This window comes from Saimiri boliviensis, chromosome 7 (assembly GCF_048565385.1).
Source record: "Saimiri boliviensis isolate mSaiBol1 chromosome 7, mSaiBol1.pri, whole genome shotgun sequence".
Classification (NCBI taxonomy): Eukaryota; Metazoa; Chordata; class Mammalia; order Primates; family Cebidae; genus Saimiri; species Saimiri boliviensis.
Window position 1 is genome coordinate 33,196,635 of NC_133455.1, and position 21,263 is coordinate 33,217,897.

The 21,263-nt window shown below is 36.9% G+C and overlaps 1 protein-coding gene across 18 annotated transcripts in view; it reads left to right on the forward strand.

Annotated features, from left to right (window-relative positions):
- Positions 1 to 21,263, forward strand: part of ANKS1B (ankyrin repeat and sterile alpha motif domain containing 1B) — a 1,271,383-nt gene that overhangs the window by 261,426 nt on the left and 988,694 nt on the right. Inside the window, exon 1 of one of the 18 annotated variants that reach the window (XM_074402370.1) lies at positions 10,978 to 11,055. The exons of the other annotated variants lie outside the window; for them this stretch is intronic. The gene's annotated coding sequence lies outside the window, so the exon portion shown is untranslated. Of the gene's footprint in view, positions 1 to 10,977; positions 11,056 to 21,263 lie in introns of those variants that run through there. 18 annotated transcript variants of the gene reach the window in all.

Sequence of the window (21,263 nt, forward strand, 5' to 3'; positions counted from 1 at the left end):
AAATAATTTGTTATCAAGATTTCTTGATCAGTTTAGAGAAAGGAAGATATTGTTAACCATTGCCTGGAAAACTACAAAGATGTGAGGATATGCTAGAAAATAGCTTCTAATATTGGTTATTGAACTAAAAGCACCAGAAAGTGTGAATTTCAATGTATATTTCACTTACTTTTATTTTACTAATTTAGTAAACAGTGACATGCTTAGATTTAAAAATTTTGCATCTTCATTACCGCAGTCTTTGTTATGTTGTTTCTTAAGTCAAATTATAAAATCTAGTTCTTTGAAAAAATTTAAAAAATTTGTGACTACTCTGCTTTGGTTTTCTTTATTTTTATTTTTTGGGGAATGTTTTGATATTTTAATTCTTAATATAATCAAAGCTATCATTTATTGTCTTTGCAATTGCCTCTGGTTTCTTTTTTTTTTATTTTAAGTTCAGGAGTACATGTGCAGTTTTGTTACATAGCTAAACTTGTGTCATGGGGGTTTGTGGTACAGATTATTTCATCACCAAGGTATTAAGCCTAGCACTCATTAGTTATTTTTTCTGATCCTCTCCTGCCTCCCACCATCTACCCTCCAATAGGCCCCAGTATGTATTGTTCCACTCTATGTGTCCATGTGTTCTCATCATTTAGTTCTACTTATAAGTGAGAAATGTAGTATTTGTTTTTCTGTTCCTGTGTTACTTTGCTAAGAATAATGGCCTCTAGCTCCATCCATATACCTGCAAAGGATATGATCTTGTAATCTCTTTTCAAAATTTAGCTTGCTTGCTTTCTCTCTCTCTTTCTTTCTTTCTGTTCTGGGATGCATGTGCAGAAAGTGCAGGTTTGTTATACAGGTATATAGATGCCATGATGGTTTGCTGCACTCATTAACCCATCATTTATATTAGGTATTTCTCCTAATAGTATCGTTTCCCTAGCTGCCCACCCCCCGACAGGCCCTGGTGTGTGATGTTCCCCTCCCTGTTCTCACATGTTCTCATTGTTCAACTCCCACTTGTGAGTGAGATCATGAAGTGTTTGGTTTTCTGTTCCTGTGTTAGTTTGCTGAGAATGATGGTTTCCAGCTTCATTGATGTCCCTGCAAAGCACATGAACTCATCCTTTTTTATAGGTACATTGTATTCCATAGTGTATATGTGCCACAATTTCTTTATTCAGTCTATCATTGATAGACATTTGGGTTGGTTCCAGGTCTTTGCTATTGTGAATAGTGCTGCAATAAACATGCATCTGCATGTATCTTTATAGTAGAATAATTTATAATCCTTTGGGTGTGTATCCCATAATGGTACTGCTGGGTCAAATGGTATTTCTAGTTCTAGATCCTTGAGGACATGCCACACTGTCTTTCACAACGATTGAACTAATTTACACTCCCACCAACAGCATGAAAGCATTCCTGTTTCTCCACATTCTCACCTGCATCTGTTGTTTCCTTAACTTTTTTTTTTTTTTTTTTTTTTTTTTTTTTTTTTTTTTAGACAGAGTCTTACTCTGTGGCCAGAGCTAGAGTGCAGTGGTGTGATCTCGGCTCACTGCAACCTCTGTCTCCTATGTTCAAGCAGTTCTCTGCCTCAGTCTCCCTAGAAGCTGGGATTGTAGTTTCCTAACTTTTTAATGATCACCATTCTAACTGGCATGAGATAGTATCTCATTGTGGTTTGATTTGCGTTTCTCTAATGACCAGTGATGACGAGCTTTTTTTTTCTAAGTTTTTTGGCCACATAAATGTCTTCTTTTGAAAAGCCTCTATTCGTATCTTTCTCCCACTTTTTGATGGTTTTTTTTTCTTGTAAATTTATTTAAGTTCTTTGTAGATTCTGGATATTAGCCCTTTGTCAAATGGATAGATTACAAAAATTTTCTCCCATTCTGTAGGTTTCCTGTTCACCCTGATGATAGTTTCTTTTGCTGTGCAGAAGCTCTTTAGTCTAATTAGATCCTATTTGTCTATTTTTGTTTTTGTTGCAATTGCTTTTGGTGTTTTAGTTGTGAAATCTTTGCCCATGTCTACATCCTGAATGGTATTGCCTAGGTTTTTTCTAGGGTTTTCATGGTTTTAGTTCTAATATTTAAATCTTTCATCCATCTCAATTTTTGTATAAAGTGTAAGGAAGGGGTCCAGTTTCAGTTTTCTGCATGTGGCTAGCCAATTTTCCCAACACCATTTATTAAATAGCAAATCCTTTTCCCATTGTTTGTTTTTGTCACATTTGTCAATGACCAGATGATTTTAGATGTGTAATGTTATTTCTGAGGCTTCTGTTTTGTTCCATTGGTCTATTTGTTTTGATACCAGTACCATGCTACTTTGGTTACTGTAGCCTTGTAGTATAGTTTGAAGTCAGGTAGTGTGATGCCTCCAGCTATGTTCTTTTTGCTTAGGATTGTCTTGGCTATACAGGCTCCTTTTAGGTTCCATAAGAAATGTAAAGTGGTTTTTTCTAATTCTTTGAAGAAAGTAAATGGTAGCTTGATGAGGACAGCATTAAATCTATAAATTACTTTGGGCAGTATGGCCATTTTCATGATATTGATTTTTCCTATCCAGGAGGATGGCATATTTTTCTATTTGCTTGTATCCTCTCTTACATAGTGGTTTGTAGTTGAGCAGTGGTTTGTAGTTCTTCTTGAAGAGGTCCTTCACGTCTCATTTAAGTTGTATTCCTAGGTGTTTTATTCTTTTTGTAGGAATTGTGAATGGAAGTTCACTCATAATTTAGCTCTCTGTCTACTATTGGTGTATAGGAATACTTCTGATTTTTACACATTGATTTTGTATCCTGAGACTTTGCTGAAGTTGCTTATCAGCTTAAGGAGATTTTGGGCTGAGATGATGAGGTTTTCTAAGTATGCAATCATGTCATCTTCAAACAGAGATAATTGATTTCCTCTCTTCCTATTTGAATATCATTTATTTCTCTCTCTTGTATGATTGCCCTGATCAGAACTTCCAATACTATGTTGAATAGAAGTGGTGAGAGAGGGCATCCTTGTCTTGTGCTGGTTTTCCAAGGGAATGCTTCCAGCTTTTGTCCATTTAGTATGGTATTGGCTATAGGTTTGTTATAAATAGCTCTTATTATTTTGAGCTATGTTCCATCAATACCTAGTTTACTGAGTGTCTTTAACATGAAGGGATGTTACATTTTATCAAAGGTCTGTTCTGTATCTATTGAGATAATCATGTGGTTTTTTTCATTGATTTTGTTTATGTGATGGATTATGTTCACTGATTTGCACATATTGAACCATCCTTGCATCCCAGGGATGAAGTCAACTTGATTGTGGTGGATAAGCTTTTTGATGTGCTGTTGGATTTGATTTGCCAGCGTTTTATTGAAGATTCTTGCCTTGATATTCATCATGGATATTGGCCTGAATTTTTTTGTTTGTTCATTTTGTTATTGTGTCTCTGCCAGGTTTTGGTATCAGGATGATGCTGGCCTCATAAAATGAGTTAGGGAGGATTCCCTCTTTTTCTATTGTTTGGAAGGGTTTTAGAAGGAGTAGTACCAGTTCCTCTTTGGAGACCTCTGGTAGAATTCGGCCATGAATTCATCTAGTCCTGGACTTTTTTTGGTTGGTAGGCTATTAATTACTGTCTCAATTTTAGAACTTTTTATTATTCTATTCAGGGATTTGACTTCTTTCTGGTTTAGTCTTGGGAGGGTATATGTGTGCAGGAATTTATCTATTTCTTCTAGATTTTCTAGTTTATTTGCATAGAAGTGTTTATAGTATTTTGTGATGGTAGTTTGTATTGCTCTGGGATCAGTGGTGATATCTCCTTTATCATTTTTTTCTTGTGCCTATTTGATTCTTCTCTCTTTTCTATTTTTCTGATGAGTGGTCTATCTGCTTTGTTAATCTTTTCAATAAACCAGTTCCTGGACTCATTGATTTTTTTGAAGGGCTTTTCATGTCTCTATCTCCTCAGTTCTCTCTGATCTTAGTTATTTCTTGTCTTCTGCTAGCTTTTTAATTTGTTTGCTCTTGCCTCTCTAGTTTTTTAAATTGTGATGTTAGGGTGTCGATTTTATATCTTCCTTGATTTCTCCTGTGGGCATTTAGTGCTATAAATTTCCCTCTAAGCACTGTTTCAGCTGTGTCCCAGAGATTCTGGTATGTTGTGTCTTTGTTCTCATTGGTTTCAAAGAACTTATTTATTTCTGCCTTAATTTTGTTGTTTAGCCAGTAGTCATTCAGGAGCAGGTTGTTCAATTTCCATGTAATTGTGCAGTTTTGAGTAAGTTTCTTAATCCTGAGTTCTAATTTGATTGCACTGTGGTCTGAGAGACTGTTATGATTTTTGTTCTTTTGCATTTGCTGACTAGTGTTTTACTTCCAATTATGTGGTCAATTTTCAAATATGTGTGATGATGTGGTGCTGAGAAGTATGCACATTCTTTTGATTTGGGGTGGAGAGTTTTGTAGATAGCTATTAGGTCCACTTGTTCCAGAGCTGAGTTTCAGTTGTGAATATCCTGGGTTAATTTTCTTGTTGATCTTGTTGTCTTGTTGATCTGTCTAATATTGACAGTGGGATGTTAAAGTTTCCCACTATTATTGTGTGGGAGTCTAAGTCTCTTTGTAGGTCTCTAAGAACTTGCTTTATGAATTTGGGTATTCTGGTATTGGGTCATATACATTTAGGACAGTTATCTCTTCTTGTTGCATTAATCCCTTTACCATTATGTAATGCCCTTCTTTTTCTTTTTTGATCTTTCTTGGTTTAAAGTCTGTTTTATCAGAGACTAGGATTGCAACCCGTGCTTTATTATTATTATTTTTATTCACTTGGTAAATATTCCTCCATCCCTTTATTTTGAACCTATATGTGTCTTTGCATGTGAGGTGGGTCTCCGGAATACAGCACACTGATGGGTCTTGACTCTGAATCCAATTTGCCAGCCTGTGTAAATGGACTAATTGGGGCATTTAGTCCATTTACATTTAAGGTTAATATCATTATGTGTGAATTTGATTCTGTCTTTATGGTGCTACCTCATTATTTTGCCTTTTAGTTGATGCAGTTTCTTCATAGTGTCTATGGTCTTTACAGTGGGCATTATTTTGCAGAGGCTGGTACTGGTTTTTCCTTTCCATATTTATTGCTTCCTTCAGGAGCTCTTGTTAGTCAGGCCTGGCAGTGACAAAATCCCTCAGCATTTGATAGTCTGTAAAGGATTTTATTTCTCAGTCACTTATGAAGCTTAGTTTGGCTGGATATGAAATTCTGGGTTAAAAGTTCTTTTAGAATGTTGAATGTTGACCCCTACTTTATCCTGGGTTGCAGGGTTTTTGCAGAGAGATCCACTGTTAGGGGATCATCATTTTTTCCTTATTTTCACCCTTGGTGAATCTGACCATTATATATCTTGGGGTTGCTCGTCTCAAGGAGTATGTTTGTGGTGTTTTCTGTATTTCCTGAATTTGAATGTTAGCCTGTCTCGCTAGGTTGGAGAAGTTCTCCTGGATAATATCCTGAAGTGTGTTTTCTAAGTTGGTTCCATTCTCCCTGCCACTTTCAGGTGCACCAATAAAATGTAGGTTTGGTTTTTGCACATAGTCCCATATTTCTTGGAGGTTTTGTTCAATCCTTTTCATTCTTCTTCTCTAATCTTGTCTTCAAACTTTATTTCATTACGTTGATCTTCAGTCTGTGATACCCTTTCTTCCACTTGACCGATTCAGCTACTGATACTTGTGTATATTTCATGAAGTTCTCCTGCAGTGTTTTTCAGCTCCCTCAGGTCGTTTATGTTCTCTGAACTGGTTATTCTAGTTAGTAGTTCCTGTAACCTTTTATCAAGGTTCTTAGCTTCCTTGCATTTGGTTAGAACATGTTCTTTTAGTTCAGAGGAGTTTGTTATTACCCACCTTCTGAAGCCTACTTCTGTCAATGCATCAAACTCATTCTCCATCCGGTTTTGTTCCCTTGCTGGTGAGGAGTTGTGATCTTTTGGAGAAGAGGAGTTCCGGTTTTTGGAATTTTCAGCCTTTATATGCTGTTTTTTCCTCATCTTCGTGGATTTATTTACCTTTGGTCTTTGATGTCAGTAACTTTCAGATGGAGTTTTTCTGTGGTCATCCTTTTTGTTGATATTGATGCTATTACTTTCTGTTTGTTAGTTTTCTTTGTAACAGTTAGGCTTCTCTGCTGGAGGTCTGCTGGAGTTTGCTGGAGGTCCACTCCAGACCTTGTTTGCCTGGGAGTCACCAGTGGAGGCTGCAGAACAGCAAAGATTGCTGCCTCTTCCTTCCTCTGGAAGCTTTGTCCCAGAGGGGCACCCACTAGATGCCAGCCAGAGCTATCTTGTATGAGGTGTCTGTTGAACCCTGCTGAGAGGTGTCTCCCAGTCAGGAGGCATGGGGTCAGGAACCCACTTGAGGAGGTAGTCTGTTCCTTAGCAGAGCTCAAGCACTGTGCTGGGAGATCTGCTCATCTCATTTGGAGATGGCAGGCAGGAATGTTTAAGTCTCCTGAAGCTGTGCCCACAGCTGTCCATTCCCCCAGGTTCTCTATTCCAGGGAGATGAGAGTTTTATGTATAAGTCTGACTGGGGCTGCTGCCTTTCTTTCAGAGATGCCCTGCCCAGAGAGGCAGAATCTAGAGAGGCAGTCTGGCTACAGCAGCTTTATGGCACTGAGGTGGGCTCCACTTAGTCTGAACCTCTAGGTGGCTTTGTTTACACTGCGAGGGTTAAACTGCCTACTCAAGCCTCAGTAATAGTGGATGCCCCTCCTGCCACTAAGCTTGAGCATCCCAGGTTGACTTCAGACTGCTGTGCTGTCAGTGAGAATTTCAATCCAGTGGATCTTAGCTTGTTGGGCTCCATGGGGGTGGGATCCATTGAGAAAGCAAGACCACTTAGCTCCCTGGCTTCAGCTCTTTTTCCAGGGGAGTCAATGGTTCTGTCTTGCTGTTGTTTCAGGCACCACTGGGGTGTGAATAAAAGAACAAAAACCAACCCTGTGGCTAGCTCAGTGTCTGCCCCAACATCTACTCAGTTTTGTGCTTGAAATCCAGGGCCCTGATGGTGTAGGCACATGAGGGAATCTCCTGGTCTGCAGGTTGTGAAGACAGTGGGAAAAACAGTATGTGGGCCAGACAGCACCGTCCCTCAGTCACAACTTCCCTTGGCCAGGGGAAGTAGTTTTCCAACCCCTTGCACTTCCTGGGTAAGGCAATTCTTCACCCTCCTTCTGCTCATCTTCCGTGGGCTGCATCCAGTGTGCGAGATTAGCTGGGTACCTCAGTTGGAAAGCTGTTCCTCTGCAGCCATCTTGCCTGGGAATCCTGATCTTGTTCTTTTTTATGGCAGCATAGTATTCCATGGTGTATATGTACCACATTTTACATCAATGATAAAATCTAGTTCTTCATATACTCAGCCTGCTTTTGTACTTTTTTCTAAACTAGCATGCAGCTCTATGGTTTATTTTATAAACTATCAAATGTTATAATAAAATGCTTATAAATTCTTGTTGCAGTTTATAGAGCCTTTGCTTTCTGATGTTTAAAAACTGATTTTTAGGTTTCCTGAAATATCTATTTAGAGAATATGTACTTTGCTCAGTATATTTAAATTAGCACTTCAGCTTGATCAGTAACTTTTTCAACTGGAAAAATACGGGAAATAAATAGGTTCAAAATGAAATATATTTCAAAAACTATTTTTATTTTTTTCTGCTTGCCTTGTAATTTCTGGCTTTCCTAATTTTATAATGAAAACTTAAGGAATTTATCACTCTTGTGACTTTATTACTTCATGAAATAAACATTTTTCTCTGAAAAGTTATGAGTACATGTCAGATACTCTGGGAATGTAAAAAATATAAGATATAGCCTCTGACTCAAAGGAACATTCTCACTGTATGTGGCTCTATATGTTAGTTCCAAGAATCTCACTTTCAGTAGGTGTAGTCCTTTTTGAGATCACCCAGGCTAGAAGAGAGGCTGAAGTATGTAATGGTTCATTCAATATTTCTCTAAATATTTATAAAAATAAGTTTCAATAGTGGCTGCCTGTGGCAGGGGAGCAAATTTCATTGCATGCATTTTTCTGTTGTGTGTATTTTATTACCACATTAATAAATTACCTTTTCAAGGAAAAATTAGTTTAAGTAAAAAAGGAGAATCATGTCTAACCAGCATTAGTTGTCACTTGAATCACCATGGTAAAAAGACACTGCTGGTGGTGCATGATGTATACTCAGCTTCTCAGCTGTCATATCCCATGGTACTCTCTCATGCTCCCTTACCAGCCCATGCTTAGCCTCAATATCCATAGTTCCAACTGTATCCCACGGTATGTTAACAAGGTATATCTGTACCACTCATGTTTAGATGTCCTGTAATGTTTTCATAACTTTCTCTAAACTTCAAGGAAAACAGAAGTACACGATTTGTTGTTATCTTTAGTTCCCATTTAGCCTCCTTTCTCTCAGTTCAGATATCTATTCCGAAATTGAGGATTTAGGGGTTGGATATATAACTCTTGAAATATTATTTCTACTTGGAGCAAATTATTACCCCTATAAAATTGGAGCCAAGTAATATGGTATATTGGAGGAAAGTATTTGAATTAGTTTTTTTTTTTTTTTTTTTTTTTTTTTTTTTTTTTTTTTGAGATGGAGTTTCGTTCCTGTTGCCCAGGCTGAAGTGCAATAGCACTATCTCAGCTCACTGCAGCCTCCACCACCCAGGTTCAAGCAATTGTCCTGCATCAACCTCCTGAGTAGCTGGAATTACAGCCATGTGCCACCATGCCTGGCTAATTTTGTATTTTTGTAGAGATGGAGTTTTTCCATGTTGGTCAGGCTAGTCTCGAACTCGAACTCAACTACCACTGTATGTCAAAGATCCCCAGTCCTTCATCACCATTCCCAACCTTCCTTTGACATGTATTTATATTACCAAGTTCACTCTGGGCATACTAACTTGGATAGTTTTCAGGCACCCAAAGTTTAATATTCCTAAAACCTAACTCAAGTTGCCCTATTTTTTCTCACTGAATTCTAATTCACATAAGATTATCACCATACACACAATTGGACAACCTAGAAATCTTACAGTAGTTACAAATTTTTCTTTTCCCATTTGTAATCATTTTTCAAGTCTTACTAATTTAACTGTAATTCTACCTCACTGATTTGGTTTTCTTTGGCAAAAAGCCTGATTTTCATTCCTTTCCTGTGGCTTTTGATGTGATAATCATCTCTTAAGTCACAATTCAGTCTTTCTTTGTTCTGGTTCATTATTGCTGAGAGCACATACTTTAGCATTCCAGTATTTTCTCCTATTTTTAAATTTAACTTGATGTTATGGGATACTATTTAACTTACCCTCATTGATTTTTTACTTGTGACTTTCCCTATGCCTTTATATGAGCCAACCATTTTTCTTGTCTGACATACACTTTTACCTGACATGCTGTGTGTTAGCCAGAAATGATGCTGCCGTTAGGGCTGATTCCTGGAATATTTCACAGAGATGTTGCATTATAATATTTATTATTATAACAATAGCCTCTATTTATTGGCTAGGTTTTTATTTTATTTTATTTTATTTTTTGAGACATGGCCTTGCTCTGTTACCCAAGCTGGAGTACAGTTGTGTGATCATGGATCATTCTAGTCTCAACTCCTGGGCTCAAGTGATCCTCCCCCTTAGCCTCCCAAGTAGCTGGAACTATAAGTGTATGCCACCATCCCCAGCTAATTTAAAAAATTTGTAGAGATGGGGTCTCACTATCTTACTCAGGCTGGTCTTGAACACTTGGGCTCAAGCAATTCTCTTGCCTCAGTCTCCCAAAGTGCTCGGATTGCAAGTGTGAGCCACTGTGCCTGGCTACCGATTAGTTCTTATGTGCCAGATAATGTTTTTAGTGGATCCCACTTTCCGTAGGAGGAGACAGAAGGTAAAGTAAAAATGTGAAAATATATAGTATGATAAAGATGATAAACACTATGGAGCAAAATAAGGCAGAGAAGGTATAGAAGGAAGGGCAGAAGTAAAATAAGGGGCTTAGGCTTACATGGTATTCTCAGAGAAGGGTGGAGAAGATAGTGTTTGAGCAAAGACCTGAAGCAGGTGGAACCATTAGCTGTCAGCTATCTGAGGAATTAATATTCCAGGAAGAGAAAAAAGACATGGCAGCAAAACTCTTGAGGTGGAACAATGATTGGCATGAGTGAGGCGGAGATGACATAGAGATGACATGGAGATGACATGATCAAAGAGATGTGGAAGGAGAAGTTCTCATCTAGTACCTTATAGGCCACTATGAATATTTTTAGTTTTATTTACAACATCTTATTTAATTCTTACAAAATTCTATGAAGACCTGTTATTATTCATATAAGATTATAAAACTAAAACTGAAGATGCTTATATTGTTCCCAAAGCCCATACAACTAGTCCCTGGAGTCTGGATTTGAATCTGCTAGTCTAACTTCAGATGGTATTTAAAGACAAAGGATCTTGGATGGAGTTTTTGTTTTGGCTTTGAGTACTTTTTTTTTCCCCCCAAAAAAACTCTCCAACAAATGACAGCTAGAAACATTATACAGAGTATTAATGTAAAAGGATATTAAAATAGAAGTTTCTGTTGAAGCCCCAAAATACTAGATGCCATATTCTGAAGTGGGGTTGAAGGCCACAGTGGTTTAGAATTTATAAAGTTTGGGTAGAATTGGTCAGACAGTGTTTGCACTACTTAAAGACATGGAGGTTGTGAAAGTTAGGAGATGGGAGATTAGTGGAGAGATTTTGGAGAGAGATGGTAGCATATGTGAATACCCTGCCTGAATGGGGTAAGAGAAGTAATTCCTAACTTTTACCTAAGTCTAGCGGAAGGTGGTCTTCCACTAGCTTACTATCCCACAGAGAACTTAATATTAGTATATGCTTTTACAGCTTGAAGGACACAGTGATTTGGTATCAAATGCCACCTGAACTCTCAGCCACAGTGTAATATGGAATCATCTACTTGCTTCACAGTCTGCGTTCACTTCCAGCTTCACATCTCCAAAGGTGAGCATATTTGTGGGATTCTGCTGGTTATCTTTATTTACTTTCCAGACAAGTTACTTCTTAACTGAGCCAATCCTTCCTTCAATAAACTGCTCTTGACCTAAACTTACAAAAGGTCTTCAATTTTGTGATGTGAAAATATCTTTTTTTATAGTTTCCATTACTGGTTACCCCATTTTTAATGGTTTCACTGATCATTTTAATTGAAATATTCAGAAGTAGAGAATTGTTCATATTTAGTCATCTTACCTAGAAGTCAATCAGATTCATTTAGAAAGAAAACTCTCAAAGAAATGGAAGATAAGTTAGAGAGGTAAAAACTGGAGAACAGTGAGACAGCTCCTGAAATACTACAGTAGAAAGAGAGAGAGATTTGAGAGATTTTTCAGACATAGAATGTGGCTTAGTGACCCAAAAAATATGAAGTTATGGAGGAATTAAATGTGACTTGGAAGACTTCTGTATTGTTACTGGTAGTAGCAATGCCATGAGTGAAGGTAGGAATAACAGAGAAGCAGGAGTGATTTGGATTTGGAAATAATAAAATCGGTATTGAAGAATATGTGGATTTGAAGGAGTCTTGTAAAGAGTAGTGAATGTCATAGTGAAATGGACTTTCGCCAATCTGAGCTTGAGTTCCAGCTTCAGTACTTCTACCTATATGATACTGGGAAAATTTTATAAAGTCCATGTCTGTGTTTATCCCAAAGAAGGAACAATTGTGCCTGCTTTACAGCTCTATAATGATTAAAATGGGAACATGTATATTTAATGGATATGTGTTCTAGTACACATCTAGTGCAATTACTGGTATGTAGCAGTTTTTCCAATAAATGAGATGTAATTATTGACAATACTAGAATGTCTATGAGACTGTGGCTTAGGATAGAAGTTGGAGGTTGTAGATTAAAATTAATAAACTGTTGATCAATAGTTTGTAATTGGATACCATGAGGTCGACTAGAAGGGACAAAATTGCCCAGGGTAATTGAATTGCTAGAACTAAAAGAGAAGAAAAAACAAAGACCTGAGGCTGTATGAACTTGAGAAAGAAACTGAAAGGTATTATACAGGTAGCAGGAAAATAGGAAAAAGTGATGCTGAAGGAAACAAGGTGGAAAAATTTTAAGGAACTATATATTAAGTGCATATTATGCTTCAGACATAATACTAAGCACTGGGAATACACATGAAAATTAAAATATGGTTTCTAAGAAGCTTAACGTCTTGTAGATAGAGACATAAAGCAAATGCTTCTATGGACATATGTACAGATATAGTAGAGGGCGTAAAGGTAAATTAAAAAGGGTAGGTGATAGGGAGCAAAAAAAAAAAAAAAAAAAATGCTTCCCAGGGAGCTGATATTTAATTTTAGCATTGATAGATTTTAGGCTTTTCTCAAACAAGGTTGAGAAGGAAGGACTAAGGATAGCCTTTCACATAGAGAGAACAGTACAACCAAAAGCACCAAGGCATTAAACAATATAACTTGAGCTGGAAAATGGTAGGAAGTTTTATATAAATGCAATGTAGGATGCAAAGGACATGGTATAGTGAGGTGATTAGGAGTTGATGTGGTAGAGGTAGCCAAAAAACACCTTTTATTCCCTAATAATTAATTTTGTCGTTATCCTCTAGGCAATGGATACCTATTGAATATGCACTGAAGGGTTTTAAGCATGGGGGAAATAATTGGGAGGGAGAGGAAAGCTATTATTTGATTAAGTTGGCATTTCCTAGCTCCCACATATGAGTGAGAACATGTGATATTATATTTGTCTTTGTATATTTAGCTTATTTGACTTAACACAAGGATTTCTAGTTCCATCCATGTTACTGCAAATGACAGGATCTCATTTTTTATGGACAACAAGTATTCCATTGTATATATATACCACCTTTTCTTTATTCACTCATCCATTGATGGGCACTTAAGTTGATTCCATATCTTTGTTGTGTGAATAGTGCTGTAATAAACACGCAGGTGCAGGTATTCCTTTGATATACTGATTTCCTTTCCTTTAATAAATAACCAGCAGTGTGATTGATGGATCTTATGGTAGTTCTAGTTTTAGTTTTTTGAGAAATCTCCATACTGTTTTTCCATAGCAGCTGTACTAATTTACATTTTCACCAACAGCATATAAAAGTTCCCTTTCTCTGCATTCTTGCCAGCATCTGTTGTCTTTTTAATAATAGTCATTCTAACTGGGGTAAGACAGTATCTCATTATGGTTTTGATATACATTTCCCTGATGATTAGTGGTGTTGGCACTTCCCATATCCTTGGTGGCCATTTGAATGTCTTCTTGTGAGAAATGTCTCTTAATTTCCTTTGCCTATTTATAATGGTATTGTTAGATTTTTATTGTTGAATCATTTGAGTTTCTTATATTCTGGATATTAGTACCTTGTTGAATGAATAGTTTGAAAATATTTTCTTTCATTCAGTAGGTTGTCTCTCCATTCTGTTGATTGTTTCCTTTTCTGTGCAGAAGCTTTTTAGTTTAATCTAATTCCATTTGTCTATTTTTGTTTTTGTTGTCTGTGCTTTTGAATTCTTTTTTTTTTATTTTTTATTATTTTTTATTTTTTATTTTTTATTGCATTTTAGGTTTTGGGGTACATGTGATGAACATGCAAGATTGTTGCATAGGTACACACTTGGCAGTGTGGTTTGCTGCCTTCCGTCCCCTCACCTGTATCTGTCATTTCTCCCCATGCTATCTCTTCCCACCTCCCCACCCCCCGCCCCTCCCCCATTTCCCACCAACGGACCCCAGTGTGTAGTGCTCCCCTCCCTGTGTCCATATGTTCTCATTGTTCAACACCCACCTATGAGTGAGAATATACGGTGTTTGATTTTCTGCTCTTGTGTCAGTTTGCTGAGAATGATGGTTTCCAGGTTCATCCATGTCCCTACAAAGGACGTGAACTCATCGTTTTTGATGGCTGCGTAATATTCCATGGTGTATATGTACCACATTTTCCCTATCCAGTCTATCATCGTTGGGCATTTGGGTTGGTTCCAGGTCTTTGCTATTGTAAACAGTGCTGCAATGAACATTCGTGTGCACGTGTCCTTGTAGTAGAATGATTTATAATCCTTTGGATATATACCCAGTAATGGGATTGCTGGGTCAAATGGGATTTCTATTTTTAGGTCCTTGAGGAATCGCCACACTGTCTTCCACAATGGTTGAATTAATTTACATTCCCACCAACAGTGTAAAAGTGTTCCTATTTCTCCACATCCTCTCCAGCATCTGTTGTTTCCCGATTTTTTAATGATCGCCATTCATGGTATCTCAATGTGGTTTTGATTTGCATTTCTCTGATGACCAGTGATGATGAGCATTTTTTCATATGTTTGTTGGCCTCCTGTATGTCTTCTTTTGTAAAGTATCTGTTCATATCCTTCGCCCATTTTTGAATAGGCTTGTTTGTTTTTTTCTTGTAGATCTGCTTTAGTTCTTTGTAAATTCTGGATATCAGCCCCTTGTCAGATGGGTAGGCTGCAAAATTTTTTTCCCATTCTGTTGGTTGCCGATTCACTCTACTGACTGTTTCTTTTGCCGTGCAGAAGCTGTGGAGTTTGATTAGGTCCCATTTGTCTATTTTGGCTTTTGTTGCCATTGCTTTTGGCGTTTTGGTCATGAAGTCCTTGCCTATGCCTATGTCCTGAATGGTTTTGCCTAGATTTTCTTCTAAGGTTTTTATGGTAATAGGTCTGATGTTTAAGTCTTTTTTGTCATAAAATTCTTCTGATCTGTGAACATGGGATGGCTTTCTCTTTGTTTATGCCCTCTTCAGTTTCTTTTATCAGTGTTTTGTAGTTTTCCTTTTCCTTCTAGATGTCTTTCACCACCTTGGTTAAATTTATTCTTTGTTTGTTTGTTTGTTTTGTAGCTATTGTAAATAAGACTGCCTTCTTGATTTCTTTTTCAGCCATTTCATTTTTGGTGTATAAAATACTGGTGATTTTTGTATGCTGATTTTATATCCTGGAAGTTTACTGAATTTATCAGTTTGAAGAGTTTTTTTTTTTTTTTTTTGTAGGCTCTTTTGATTTTTCTAAATATAAGATCAAATTGTCTGTAAAGAGAGACAATTTTACTTCTTTTTTAGTTTGGATGCCTTTTGTTTCTTTCCCTTGCTTGATTGCTCTGACTAGGACTTCCAGTACTATGTTGCGTAGAGTGGTGAAAGTGGATATCCTTGTCTTGTTCTAGTTCTTAGAGGAAATGCTTTTAACTTTTCCCTGTCGGTACGATGTTAGCTGTGGGTTTATCATATATGACCTTTATTAGGCTGGGATATATACCTTCTATGCCTAGCTTGTTGAGAATTTTTATTATGAAGGGACGTTGAATTTTATCAACTGTCTTTTCTGTATCTATAAACGATCATGTCATTTTTGTCCTTCATTCTATTGATATATTATCTTATATATATATATATATATATATATATATATATATATATATATAAACATCCTTGCAACCTGGGGTAAATCCCACTAGATCATGGTGTATGTATTATCTTTTTGATGTTCTGTTGTATTCAGTTTGCTAGTATTTTGTTGAAGATTCTTATGTCTATGTTCATCACAGCTATTCTTTTCTTTTCTTTTCTTTTTTTTTTTTTGTATATGTCCTTGTCTGGCTTTTGTATCAGGGTAATTCTAGCCTCCTAGAATTGAGTCAGGGAGAACTTCCTACTCTTTATTTATTTATTTATTTTTTGTATATGTCCTTGTCTGGCTTTTGTATCAGGGTAATTCTAGCCTCCTAGAATTGAGTCAGGGAGAACTTCCTACTCTTTATTTTTTTGGAATTGTTTGAGAAGAATTCATACTAGTTCTCCTTTATTTGTTTGGTAGAATTTGGCAGTGAAGCCATCTGATCCAAGGTTTTTCTTTGTTGGGAGACTTTTTATTACAGATTCAATATCATTACTTATTATTGGTCTGTTCAGGTTTTCTGTTTCTTCCTGATTCAATCTTGGTAGGCTGTATAATCCAGGAATTTATCTACTTCCTTTGAGTTTTCCAGTTTGTTTAAATATAGCAGTTCATAATAGTCTCTGATGATATTTTGTATTTCTAAGGTATTGGTTGTAATGTTCCATTTTGTAATTTCTAATTTTATTTATTTGGACTTTTTTTTTCTTGGTTAGTCTAGCTAGTGGTTTACCAATTATATTTATCTTTTTGAAATGCTAACTTTTCATTTCATTGATTATAGTCTCTATTTCATTTATTTCTGCTCTGATTTTTATTACTTCTTTCCTTCTGCTAACTTTGGGGTTTGGATTATTCTTGCTTTTCTAGTTCCTTTAGGTGCATCATTAGAGTGATTATTTGAAATCTTTCTACTTTTCTTAATGTAGGTGTTTGTTGCTATCAATTTCTCTCTTAGAAGACTTTTTGAATAGTCCAACTGAGAGATTATAAGAGTAAAATAGTAATAATAATAATATTGGAGATGTTAAGAGGCTATAATACGAGAGAGTAAATGACTAGATTGACCTGAAGACTTCTAGGCTGGGTGACTGAATGATATCAATAACCATAATAGAGAACACAGAAGGAGGAGCAATGAGGTACTGGGTGGGTCTGGAGGGATGGAGTTGATGTATGTAGCCAACAATGCCATTTAAAACTAGAAAGAGGCCTGGTTAAGATAACTGAGAGGAGATCACTGACTTGGGCAATTTGGAAACTGTCAGTGACCTTTGAGAGAATAATTTTGATAAAGTTCACAGAAGGGGAACATATACTGTAGTGCATTAAGGAGTGAATTGGAGATGAAAAAGTAAACATAGCTAATACAGCCCCTACTTTGTCAAGAAGTTTAATAGTGAAAGCAAGGAGAGAGATGAGTTGGTGGTTTGTGGAGGCATCAGGTTTATGGGAAGGTTGGCATCAGTACTCCTGGCTCGCTGGCTTCCCCCATCCACCAAGTTGTTGTAAAAAAAAAAAAATGTGGGAGAAATGGGGCTGGGCGCGGTGGCTCATGCCAATAATCCCAGCACTTTGAGGGGGTGGATCACCTGAGGTCAGCAGTTTGAGATCAGCCTGACCAACATGGCGAAACCCAGTTTCTATGAAAAATACTGAAATTAGCCAGGCGTGGTGGCGCATGCATGTAATTCCAGCTACTTGGAAGACTGAGGCAGGAGAATCACTTAAACCTGGGAGGCGGAGGTTGCAGTGAGCCTAGATTGTGCCATTGCACTTCAGCTTGGGTAACAAAAGCAAAACTCCATCTCAAAAGAAAAAAAAAAGGTGTGGGAGAAATTAGTATGTAAAAAGGAAGATGTTAAATCTATAAAACAAGGTATGGGAAGGAAGAAAGAAAAGAATATGGGGTAGAATTAGCTATCTGTGACACAAGAGCAAGGGATAAAGAGAGGTAAAGATAGGTATGAGGCAGAGAAGAAAAAAGTTGAGAAATGTAATGCTTCATGGAATATTCATTCACTGTGAAATTGGAGGCAGAGCCTTTGAGAGTGAGGAGTGATACTGAAATTAGGGCTTGTCTTGGTGATTAAAGTTTGGAACAGCTATTGTGGGGAATGCAAAATGGAATCAACATGAATAAGCACAGTTTTGCAAAGCTATATGGAAGGTTCATCAGCATATTGAATAATAACCTTGTAATGGAGTCAAGGCGGTGTACTCTTGTAGCTACTGACAACCCAATAGTTGGGGTGGAGTAAATAGATGGTTGTTTAGATACAGGTAGGAAGATGGACAGGTTAGGTGGAAGAGAATAAAAGGGTTTATGGGAATTGAAGAGTGTTAACCATTATTTAACATCCAGAAGAATAGAATTTAAAAATTCAATTTGGTCTTGATAATTAATGCATTCACTGAAGTGGGTGAGTATTATAATTATAACATCCTGGGTTTAAACCCTACTTGGTTACTTACTAGCTCTGAGACTTTGAATAATGCAATTATCCTATTTGTGCTTAAGTTTCATCATGTATTTTTAAAAGACAATGTAAAATATTTTCTCTTAGAGTCATTGTGATGATTAAATGGGTAATACATGTAAAGTTTTTAGCTCAGTGCCTAGAACATTGTAATTTCTCCTCATATGTTAGCTTTGTATGAGTCAACTTTTGCCATAGTAATACTGTAACAAACCTCCACCAAATTTATTGTCATATCATGGCAAGCGTTTAATTTCTCACTCATAAGTGGCTCGGCTTTATACTGTAGTTCAGTTTCAGGCTTTGAGGTAAGTTCAAGTTTGCCCCTTATGCTTCATGGTTTAATCCAGCCTAACCAGGTACTGGTTGCCTGAGTTATAATTATATGTTGATTAGAGGAGTTGAAGTGCAAGCTCAGCCAGGCAAACACATTTGAAACTCTGCAGGCATCCTGCCTGCTCATATTCCATTGACCAAGGTAAGTCGCATGGCCAAGCATAAAGGCAGTGTGAGTGGAAAGGATACTCTCTCCCCCAGAGGAAGGGGAAGCAAACAGTGCTGAACAAAATACCAGTTTGTTATAGCTTTGTTAGCCATGGCATCTCAACATTTTTTTTTTATTAACAAGCAAGGAGCAGTAACACTCTGCTCAAATAGTATTTTCACGGATCTGGCTTAAAATAAGTGTTGGTCTTATATTTGAATGAAAATGATTGATAAAAGAACATTTTCACTTCATATCTAACATAACTTCAGAATCTCTGATATCCAGTGTGTTAACTTAATGTATATGAAGACAGTGTCTTGATCTTTCTGATCTCTACTATTAAACTATTTAATATATTCCTTCTATTCACCTTTTTTAAAAAAAAATTAGAGGGATAATTTACCTTTGATAAAATTCATTGACTTTCAGGATTCATTTGGATGAGTATGAAAAATGTATGGTAATGTAACTAAAACCACAATAAAGATATAAAATATTTTCATCATTCCTCCCAAGATTTCCCATGCTCCTTGCAGTCAGTTTCCACACAACAGTCCCACCTCTAGGCAGCCACACATTTGGTTCCTATCACTATAATTTTGTTTTTTGTTTTTTGAATTTCGTACAAACAGAATCATACAGTCTTTTGTGCCTGGCTTCTTTTCACTATTTTCATTCCTTTTGTTGCTGAGTAGTATTTTATTGTATGGCTATACTACAACATGTGTATCCATTTGCCTGTTGATAGACATTTGGGTTGTTTCCAGATTTGGGTTATAATTAATAAAGATATGAATCTTTGCATGTAAGTCTTTGTGTTTTTATTTCTCTTGGGTAAACATGTAGGAGTGGGATTACTGAACTATATGTTATGTCTATGTTTAACTTTTAGAGAATTGCCAAATGGCTTTCCCAAGTGGCTGTACCATATTACTTTCCAATCAGTAATGTATGAGTATTACAGCTGCTCTGCACCCTTGCCATATATATCATCAGTCATTAAATTTTAGCCATTTTAATAGATAGTACAATCCTATGCTTTTAATTTGCATTTCTTCAAAGGCAACCAATACTAAAGAATGTCATTTATTTGTTGACTTGCCATTTTTCATATCTTCTTTGAGAAGTATTTGTTCAAACTTTTTCCCATTTTAAATTGGATTATCTATATCCTTATTATTCCGTTGAAAGAATTTATATATATCTCTCTCAAAAACAAGCTCTTCATCAGAGTTTTTGTCTGCAAAGTTATTCTCATAGTCTTTGGCTTGCCTTCTGATTTTTTTTAACAGTATCTTTTAAAGGACAAACTTAAAAATGTTTGATGAAGCCCATTTTTACAATTTTTATATGTGCATGATTCGCGTTTTTTGTGTCTTAGCTAAGATATCTTTGCTTACCTCCAAATTACAAATAATTCTTATGTTTTCTTGTAGAAGTTTAATAGTTTGACTTATATTGTAGACTGTGATTCATTTCAAATTATTTTGTATGTGGTATAAGGAAGGGTTGAGTTTCATTTTTTTTCCCCATATCCATTATCTAGAAACATTTTTTGAAAAAGACTCTACTATCCTAATTGAATTACCTTGCCACTTTTGTTAATTGACTGGGAGGGACTTCTGGCATAACAGCATGAGAAACTCAGCAGACTCCTTTTTCAGAAAAACTGGTGAAGATAATTTTAAACACACACACACACACACACACACACACACACACACATGTGCCCACACTCACAGAGGCTGGGCATGGTGGCTCACGCCTGTAATCCCAGCACTTTGGGAGGCCAAGGTGGGTGGATCATTTGAGGTCAGGAGTTTGAGACCAGCCTGGCCAAAGTGATGAAACCCCTTCTCTACTAAAAATACAAAAATTAGCTGGGCGTGGTAGTGCACGCCTATGATCCCAGCTGCCCAGAAGGCTGAGGCAAGAGAATCACTTGAGCCTGAGAGGTGGAGGTTGTGGTAAGCCAAGATCACACTACTGCACTCTAGTCTGGGTGACAGAGTGAGACCCTGTCTCAAAAACAATATTAGTCGGGTTTGGTGGTGCACACCTGTAATCTGAGCTACTTGGGAGGCTGAGGCAGGAGAATCACTTAAACACAGGAGACAGAGGTTGAGCTAGATTGTGCCACTGCACTCCAGCCTGGGCAAAAAGAGCAAAACTCCATCTCAAAAATTAAAAACAACAGCAACAACAACACACCATCTATACTTATTATTTAGATGTCCCTAAGACTATGTCTTTTTGCAGAGACATAGTCTTGGGAACATCTAAATAATAAGTATAGATGAAGAAACATTTGTTCAAGAAAATCTGTATTTTGGTAAGAACAACAAGACTCTATGGTGGAACTGAGACCCATTCCCTCCTATCCCCTCTCCCAGCGTAGTGAGATGGAAACTTTATTCCAAACTGGTGCAGACCAAAACACAAGGCTCTCTCTATTTTCACCTCCCAGTCACAGCTGCCTGTTGATGAAGCCAACTTCTGAAGTAAAGTTCTCTTCTGCACAGCTCCCCACTCATGAGATGTAGCCTCTACCTTGGATATGGCACTGCTGAGATACAGGGGTTCTGATTGTCCTGGCCTTAGTCTGTAAGGTGATGTTTGTATTCTAGATGAAACTAGCCAAAAAAATTGGAGGCTACTGTTCATCTTGTACCTTTTCTGACCCTTAATGAGCACTCAGCTTCTAAAGTGAGGGTTTCATTTAGAGAGATTTTGCCAATTTCTGCAACTCTAGTTCCAGAACCTTGACTCCACTTGACTT